The sequence below is a fragment of the Clarias gariepinus genome, chromosome 14, assembly GCF_024256425.1.
Source record: "Clarias gariepinus isolate MV-2021 ecotype Netherlands chromosome 14, CGAR_prim_01v2, whole genome shotgun sequence".
Taxonomy (NCBI): domain Eukaryota; kingdom Metazoa; phylum Chordata; class Actinopteri; order Siluriformes; family Clariidae; genus Clarias; species Clarias gariepinus.
Window position 1 is genome coordinate 14,038,702 of NC_071113.1, and position 10,464 is coordinate 14,049,165.

Consider the following 10,464-nt stretch of genomic DNA (forward strand, 5'->3'; position numbering starts at 1 on the left):
ACAGTATAAGACTGATATTTTTATTATTCATATTTTTCATTTTTAATCCTGGGCAGTGAGAAAGCATGCATATTATCAATTAACAGGATTTTTGCCAATAATAAAGAAAAGCAAAAAAAAAAAACCCTTTTTTTTTAAGAGTGAATAACACTGGAAACAGTGTGACGTGCCAGTGAATTGATTTGATAAGTAAACAGTCCGGCAGTGATTATCAGGACTGTTTCTGGAGATGTGCCTTCCTCCTGAATTCAGTCCAGTAATCTGATTCGGCTAATCACATACACTGATTATCTGGAGCAGGTGTGATGGATTAGTGCTGGATCCGAATGCTTTATATAGGCACATCTCCAAAAACAGGGTTGATGATAAATAACTGCTGTAGTTTCCTTAATTACAGGTTAGGGATCGAAATATCAACCAGATTCTTTAAGGAATACTGCATGTCTGCTACTTATCCTTAACCTAAAGAAAGTGAACGCCAGGGGCCATGTTACACTGACTGCATAATGCATCATATTGCATGCATTTTTAGCTTTACTGAATAGTAAATTCTTCTTGATAATAGAGATGAAAGGTTGTTTCTGTCAGGCTGTTTTGACAGCGAATGAACATCGCAAGGTTTTGCCAACAAAATGAAATCAGTAGGAGAGCAAATGTGAATCAGCATCACACAATCCACCATGTGTTTTTGAACCCTCCATCTGTGTTTGTGTGCTCTCTGTCCGTTTATGGTTTTCTGCCCTGCCTACACAGCAGGGATATGTTTTTTTCATGAAGATTTGCTTTGGAAAATACAGAAGAAAACAGAATTAACATTATGCTGTGCCAAATTATGTACATTTACAAGAACATTGAAGTAACTGTGTAAATGTCTAAGTCAGACACAAGGTATGAGCTTACAGTAGATATATCTATCTATATAAGTCTGGGGAGGAAAATGCAGAAAATAAATGAGTGCAAAACAGTAAATTATTGGCGAATGGCTGGTGAAATACTGCATTCATTCTATACGTTTATAATGGACTCTTTTTTTTGATCACTTCCCCTTTTTTTTTACTACAACTCTTTGCATTTTCAAAAAATTAAAACAAATTAAAATTGAATAAAATGACCTTTAAGATCCCACTTATTCACTCAGTCTCTATAACGCTTATCCTGTACAGGAGACCTGTATGAGGCCTGGAGCCTCCTGGTACTCTGGTTTCCTCCCACATTCCAACAACTCCCATGTACAGAATAAATGAATAATCTAATCTAATCTAATCTAATCTAATCTAATCTAGGTCTTTATTAACCTAAACAAAATTGCAGTTCTGCAGCATTAACTAATAACCTATAAGTATTATATTCATAAACATGTACAGAATTTAACCAGTATGCATGGAAGTAGGTGGTGTATCCTGTGGAGACATTTTGTGCAATATTGTGCATCCTGTATGTAAGATTCCCCAGCAGCGTACCTGTATATACAGTGACTTTTCACGCCTCATCAGCAACAGTAATAAACAAGAAGACAATACCCAATAGCTCGCGGCCCTGCAGGGACTCATTAAAGAGCCTAAGGGCTGCAGGTATAAACGACCTCCCATAACGCTCTCAGTCTATTACTGAATGTGCTCATTTGTTTTGTTAAGAAAACACAGAGTGGGTGAAAGTCATTGTTCAATACCAGCTGAAGTGTCTTTTGTCTGACTATACAGTAAGCCTCTAGTGAATCAACACTGATTTCCCGAACCAAGCCCGTTTTTCTGAGCAGAGCGAACCAGAGTACCGGCACAGGGTTCAGAGTATCGGTCCCAGAGTACAGACTCAAAGCTGGGACTCGAACCCTCGACCCTGGAGGTGCGAGCCCACAATGCCAACAACAAACTTTCTATAGTGCATTGACAGGGAGAGAGGGAGAGAGAAGAGAAACGGTATTCTGAGTCCTCTGTCCTCTGGGGCATGGACAAATAAAAATCTTGGTCCTTGAACCGTGAACCATTTCGACACCTTCAAGATCTAATGGTTTTAATTGTTCCACTTATTTTAGACACTGTTAGAGCTGAAGGATAAAAATAGTGAATTGTTTCATTGAATTGATGAAACTTGATACATAATGCTATACATTAACCCCATAAATCATATAAGTCTTAGGAACATTTAATCAGCATATTATTAACAGAAATCAAATTAATGTTAGACCAATGTTAGTATTCAGTGACATTTTTTCACCATAAGGCTGTTGATGGAGCTGCTAATACATGCACTACCAAAAATCACCTTTAGAGAGCAGTAGAGCATCACTCTGTGTGTGGAAGTCTTCTAGAGCTAAATGGGGTACACAAACACATGCAGGTCACCGACTCAGCTGTGCTGGATCTGCAGAGTATAATGACTAAATCCTGTATAAGGCTAAAATATGTTTTGCAATTATGTCATCTTTCTAACCCCATAAACACCTACTGTATATTATACCATGCAGTGTAAATACACACACGGTGTACTGGTGATGGATTCACTTCTATACAAAGACCAGGATAAAACTGACAATGACAGAAGGTTAATGAGACGAAGAGAACTGGATTCAGACAGAGAGTGTAAGAGCAAAGAAGCGTTGCTGGAGAGATAGAAGGGCATGTAGAAAAAAAATGCATTCTAGCAGAAGAGAGTCAGCAAAGATTTTTTTATAATAAATAAAAAAATATATAGATACATTTAAATTTGCACTTCAAAGGAATAGTGTGTGTGTGTGTGTGTGTGTGTGTGTGTGTGTGAGAGAGAGAGAGAGAGAGAGAGAGATGATGGGAGATCATGGTGCGCATGGTGTGTGCTAAAATGTTTTCCTCACACTCCTCACTTGGTCGTTGACTCTTTTTATACATTTATTCACCTGATTTCTTCACTGCCTGCTGAAATATGAATGGAATGCAATAGCATGTGCAGTTGGTTTCTTGGGCAACTGCTCTCTCTCTCTCTCTCTCTCACACACACACACACACACACACACACACACACACACACACACACATTCACTCACTCATGATTTCTCTCTCACACACTCACTGTCTCTTGCTCACTCCTTCACTTTCTCCCTCTATTACTCAATCACTCTCACTCACTCACTATTCTCTCACTCACTCACTCTTGTTCAATCATTCACTTGATTGATTAAATCCTTTACTCACTCGAACATGCTCTCTTACTCCATCTTTCACTTTCTCACTATTTCTTTTACTCACTCACTTAGTCACTCACTCACTCACTCACTCACTCACTCCCACTCACTCACTCACTCTCTCTCACTCACTCAATCTCTCTTACTCACTCAGTCACTCTCCCACTCACTCACTCACTCACTCACTCACTCTCTCTCTCACTCACTCAATCTCTCTTACTCACTCAGTCACTCTCCCACTCACTCACTCACTCACTCTCTCTCTCACTCACTCAATCTCTCTTACTCACTCAGTCACTCTCCCACTCACTCACTCACTCAATCTCTCTTACTCACTCAGTCACTCTCCCACTCACTCACTCACTCACTCACTCTCTCTCTCACTCACTCAATCTCTCTTACTCACTCAGTCACTCTCCCACTCACTCACTCACTCTCTCTCTCACTCACTCAATCTCTCTTACTCACTCAGTCACTCTCCCACTCACTCACTCACTCTCTCTCTCACTCACTCAATCTCTCTTACTCACTCAGTCACTCTCCCACTCACTCACTCACTCACTCACTCTCTCTCTCTCTCTCTCACTCACTCAATCTCTCTTACTCACTCAGTCACTCTCCCACTCACTCACTCACTCACTCACTCACTCACTCACTCACTCACTCTCTCTCTCACTCACTCAATCTCTCTTACTCACTCAGTCACTCAGTCACTCACTCATTCTACCTTACTTTGTCACTCACTCACTCACTCACTTTCTCTCACTCATTCAATCACTCGCTCACTTGCTCACTCATTTACTTAGTCACTCACTCACTCACTCACTAATTCGCTCACTCACTCACTCACTCACTCACTCACTCTATTTTACTTACTCAGTCACTCACACACTCACTTTCTCTCACTCACTCATTCAATCACGCGCTCACTCATTTACTTAGTCACTCACTCACTCACTCATTCAATCATCGCTCACTTACTCACTCATTCAATCACATGCTCACTTACTCACTCACTCACTTACTCACTTACTCACTCAATCACATGCTCACTTACTCACTCACTCACTTACTCAATCACTCCTACTCATTTGCTCATTCTACCTTAATCTGTCATTCACTCACTCACTCAGTCCCTCAGCCCTGAGTAATATAGTGTCTGGCCCATGGAGTGGATTTATTTAGCCTACAATGAAGTGAAACAAGATCAGACTCAGTCAGGAAAGCTCCAGGTGAAATGATAGATATGGGTGACTTTCCTGTCGGACTCCATCAGTAAAATAGTTATCATGACTCCACTACCGCATTCAATTTTATATAAATACATCATCACTGTCCTGTTACTGAGTCATCGTAAGATGTTCTGTAAAATGCTGAAGTAAATAAGACCTCATTTTATTGATTTATTTTCGTGCATATCAATGCTGAGCCCCTGTGTACCATAAGATAGATGGGTTACGGTGAAACGGAAGGAAGATTTTAAGGGAACAGACACTCGGCCAAAAATCGGTCTTTTCAGCCGAGCTGTGAAGTCCCTCTGGGCTGTCAGATCCATTTTAGCAAACTGCAGGTGACACAAGAAGCAAAAAAAAAAAAAAAAAGCCAAGAAATCAGTAGAAGAAGAGAGAAAGGCAGGTGAGAAGGAGAGCTGGAACAAAACACAGCCCTGGTCCCGAGCTCACGGCTGTGGAGCAGTCCCTAGTGTGCAATTGTCAGAAAATACATGAATGAGCAATGCAGTAAGGAGCGCCTGCTCAGAGCTCAGGCGCAGTTTGGAGACAGTTGTCAAAAGGTGAAGGATGGAAACTAGTATCAAACACTCACAAAGGGGAAAAAAACATAGGATATTGAGATGATGTAGAAAGAATGTCACGGATGTGTCCGGAAGGCCTGCTTCAGCAGCTACAGGCTTCATGATCTGCAGCGTCAGCAGTGTTGGGAGAACAATCAGATTGTGCGTGTACGTATTTCAAATTCTGAGTCACAACATGTCCGACCGAAACAAAGACCCAGAGCCGAATCCCAAAGCTGGTGTTCCAATGCACTTGGAAAATCAAGCTTCAGGTGGTGTTCACATCAACCAGGAAGAGAAAGGAAAATCAAAGCACAGTGATTCTGACCATGGCATGATTGTGTAATGGTGTGCGAAATGTTTACTTCGCACACTTTGTACCCATTAATACCAATCAATTATCGCTTGAACACGACAACCTGTTAGAGAACTGCTGTTGAGCATGTGCTACCTCCATGGCTCCGATAATGCAGCACATCACGAACTGGTTTCATGAACATGACAATGAGTTCTTCACTGGCCTTCACAGTCACCAGGTCTGAATCCAGCAGAACTCCCTTGGGACGTGGTAGAACAGCACCTCAAAATCTGCAGGTATTTCATGATGCAATCACACTGACATGGACCAGATTCTCCACTGAATGTTTCCATCATCCGGGAAATCCATGCCATGAAAAATTAAGGAGGTTTGGAGAGTGAAGTGGGCCCTGCATTGTATTAGTACAGTGTTCTCATGTCTCATTTAAAGCAGTGATCCCTCGTCCTGATGAACCCTCTGCACATTTGATTGATTTCTTGATTTACATATTCAGCTAATTAACAGCCTTTTCTGAATTGTGATCGAGACAAACATGTGCTGGACAGAGGGTCTCCCAAGACCAGGGCTGAGAACATCTGATTTAAAGGTTCTTCTCACAGGGGTGTCTCACATGTCTCACAGGGGTAACTTTTAAAGGATTTAGGTAAAACACTTCAAAGGGGACAGAGCCCTTTTTGAAAAAGCTCTGTGCTAAAATATTAGTAAAAAAGGTTACCCTAAATGGTTATTCTAAAGGGTGCATTTTGTTTGTGTGTAAACAGTTGAAGGGTTTTATTTGGAATCTTTAACAGAGAGTTTTAAAGTAGGATCACTTCAGGAAGCTAGGTGTTCTGGAGGTTAAGTGCCAACCTCTGAGTAGAAAAAATAGCAGAAGAAAACGCGTGCACACACACACACACACACACACACACACACACACACACACACACACACACAAAGAACACAATATGAAATACAAAGTAGTGCACAAAGGCAGTTTTTAAAGTTATGGCCAGTGCAAAGATGTATAATAGATAAAGCGGTGCAGTATGAACCCTGATCAGCTCTTCAATATGAAAAGAGCCACAGGAAAAAAAGCTATTTCTCAGTCTATTTGTGCGGCTGCTGAGCCACCTATAGCTCCTGCCTGATGGGAGGAGGGTAAATAGTCCATTATTAAGGTGAGAGGCGTCTCTGAGAATCCCTCTCGCCCTTTGCAGGCAGAGTCTACTATAAATGTCCTCAGTGGTGGGCAGCTAAATGCTGAAGATCCATTGGGGCAGTTTTCATCTCCCGCTGATAAGCTTTGTGGTCCAATATGCTGCGGTTGCTGTACTGTACTAAGATGCAATTGTTGAAGATGCTCCCAATGGTACGGTCATAAAAATGGGAGCATGAGTGTGAGCATAAGTTATTGTCCTCACACCAGGCCTCCCTATAGGCTTTTTGATCAGGCCAACCCCTGTGGTGTCAGCTGCAAGCGGGGAAGATCGAAGTTGATTTAAAGGAACTGGGGCAACAAAAACAATGAGAATGTAGAAAAGGGTTGGAACTTCAGAAAATACATGGCCCAGGGTTTTGTGTCCCTCTGTGAGGAATCTGTAAACTTTGGTAGAGTAGATCTCAAGTTGTAGTGATTAAAACCTCCAGTGAGGATAAAGGCCACATCAGGATGTTCTGTCTGATGATGGTTGATAGAACCATTATCTTTGGCATCCACGGGGACATCGACTGCCAACAGTAGTGCATGTATACCTATGAGATAAATAACCATGCTTTGTATACATAGATGCATAAGTCCCCACTTCTGCTGTTACTTGTGGTTGCTGCTTCTCTGTCAGCCATGAAAATGGTACGCCATATGATGTCAAAGAAGCATGGCGACTCCTCATGGGTTTATAGCAGTAGTTATTTCAAACAACCCAACATTAGGTTACTTTGGTAGGTCTAAATCTAAACAATTGGCCATGCAATTCTCTGTAAAATTTCAATAAACCTCATGAAACCTAATAATAAATGGCTGGCTAGTGCTAACGAAGCCCACACTTTCATGTGGGCATCCATGCTTTTTTTTCTCTTCACTTTTATAACTTACAAGTGCCAGGCTAAAAAAATTACTTCATTAAAAGTTCAGCACTTACAATTCCAAGTTAGGATAGATGAAGCTTACTTAAGGACCCGCCACCCCACTTTCCACGGTCTAGTGTACATTCAATCGACTTGTCTTCCCAGCACCACTAAAGGCAGATCAATAACCCTATAACATCTGCTCTCATGAAACTTTTATACATGGATTTTATGGTTACTGTAAAATAATCACGGAGGCTCGAACGCAACGAACAGAAGTTTATTGGCTTTTTTTTTTCCGGTTACATCAGCTCACATGTCGCGCCTCAATATACAGCATGCCTAGGATACTACCACATCCGCATTGCTCAAAATTACATTAAACTCTATGTACTCATATATGTCAATATATGACATCTCGGCGCTTTTGTAGTGACGTAGATTACGTGAATTAGCGACCCAGTATATACTGTATGAGGAACATGTATATTAGGAAAACGCAGAGTTCAGCATTAAAGTTTAGTTAACACAACACTGTATCCAAAGTGCAATCACACACGACTCTGAATCAGGATGGGAACACATCCAGCTGTCAAATTTACTTTTAAAGTCATTGGAATCTCTACATACATTCAGGCAGGGCGTTAGGTGTTTGGTCAACAGAAATGTTTCTGAGTTCGAGCCGCCTGGCTGGTTTGCTAACACAGCCTGACCTTGTCCGGGACAGTTTCTGTGGGGTTTCTTTGGTTTGCGTATCATTAGGCTTATAATCATACTGCCTCTTTCTTTTCCTGCTCATGACCTGGGTCATTTGGGAAGGTAATTTTCCTCTAGAGTGGGTGGTGATGTCCTGATTTCCCCCATTTTAGGAGTTCTATTGAACTAGCACCAGCAGAGGAGCATGAAGTAAATCTCTCATTAAAGCTAAGAGGAAATCTTCCCGTTTCTATTGCTCTCTCAGCACGTCCATTTCCTTGGGGACGTTGGGGACTAGATGGGATGTGTATAAAATCCAGCTGTTTCGCTAGTTTTCAGCTCTCATGGCTGGAGAATTGAGGTCTGTTATCACGTACTACTTTATCAGAAATCCCAAACCGAGCAAAGACAGTTTTAGGTCTCTGTATGACTCGAGCCAATGTGGTTAAACCAAGGTGAAGTATTTCTGTGAACGTTAAGCAGATATCTGATACTACTAGCTGATTGTCATGCTTGTCTGAGTGACACAAGGCTGATGCAATTCTGTTTTAGGGATGGACTGAGGTCTGGTGGAGGTATCGAGATAAGAGGTTCCTTTTGTTGAGTTGTTTTCAGTTCCCGGCACACTTGGCAAGACGATACACTTAATCTCTGCTGAAAGTCCTGGCCACCGCACAGAGGATTCGGCTCGTTCTTCACACTTAACTAGACCCTGGTGGCCATCGTGTATTTTCTTTAGAATCTCGCCTCTCATTGAACTCTGCACGACAATTCTGCCATTGTATTCAAAGAACAATATAGATATATTTTTTTTCTTTTTTTTTCAATATGTACATAAGCATTACAGACTACAGAATTAGGTGACTTTGAATGTAATAAATGTGTAGGCTTGTTTGTTTGATCGTTTGTTGGTTCACTGTCTTGCAGATTTTGTTCTGAACAAATAAGGTAAACAAAGCCAACGAAGAGAAACCACCACAAACTAAATCTAATAGTTTCATACTTTGGCACAGAGAACGCTGTAAGGTTAGTAAATATGCCAGCAACACCAATCACTGCAGAGATCCAGGAGCGACCAAATAGATGACTCACAGCTCTGGGTACATGGTGACAATATAACCAGAACACACACACACACACACACACACACACACACACACACACACACACACAAACTACATAAACAAAACCTAATTGCATCCAATGTCCCCTATAAACCCATGGAAATGTCAAATAACAATGACCATTACTGTTTTTTGTGTACTTATTTTTTTAAACAATTTCATCTTTTGCTTCAGTTAAATGAAGCAAATAACTGAAAAAGGAAAGGCATGAAATGAACATTACCAATCACAAAGTCTAGTTTAGATAATAAAAAAAGCTTCCAGTGAGCTCAGTAGGGCTCTGATGAGGAAAACTCTAAATGCCTTTAGGGAACAGTAATAAAATTTGAATGAGAAGCAGAAACTGTCAGTACATGTGCACTTAATATGCAGCAGCTTATTAACTAACTAAAATGGTTTTTAAGGTTTTGGTATACAGCATGAAGTAATTGTAAGTTACATAACAATAAATGCATAACTCATAAGCTTGAGGGTTTTTTCTTATATAATCATTGAGTAGATGGAGTTTAAGCTGGCGACCCTAAGGCCTTGTTCAGACTGCAGTTTCATAAACCTGGGCTTTAGGACTGATGGTCCACAACGTTGTATGAAAGTGATCGGATCGGGTTCGGCTGTGTTTAGACTGACAGACCAAATCATACACACTGTTGATAAACCTGCACTGGTTGCTATGGTAACGATGCCAAAGGTGTGGCAAATGTTGTGATGTCAAATGCTGGTGATTTATAACAACAGACGGTTAAGAATGGATATATCACATCACAACTTTCAGGTCATTTAGTTGTCCGGTCGGGGTGCTGAACACCTCTGTTGCCATTTCCATCTCTTTCATCGTCTCCCTGCTCGTTTCTTTGAACCGTGGATCCATGCCCATACAGTGTGACTGAGTGGTCTTGAACTTCTGCGTCAGGTTGCGAGTGATGTGCCGGACAATTTGAAATCCGAGCACATCTTTAGGAATCTGATTTGGATGTGCTTCAAAACGAATTCGCAAAAAATTCAATTGGGTGTTTTTTTTTCTGTTTTTTTTTCTGATTTCAAACTGCTTCCAATCTGGATAATCCAAAAATTGGATTTGGGCTGACAGTCTGAACAAGGCCTAATGCAAGCTGCTGCTATTTTTAAAACCAATATGGGTTTTTAGTTATTCATTTAAATCCTAATACTGTATTACCAATATTAATTCAAATGCGATCTGGGAAAGTGATAAAACAACAATTTTACAGACAGCACCTGTTCCAGTTGGATTTCTTCTTTATCATCTTGCCGACATCCTGATATTCTACACTGTACAGAAGTGTAGTCTTAATTTCTCTTCTCCCTACATTAT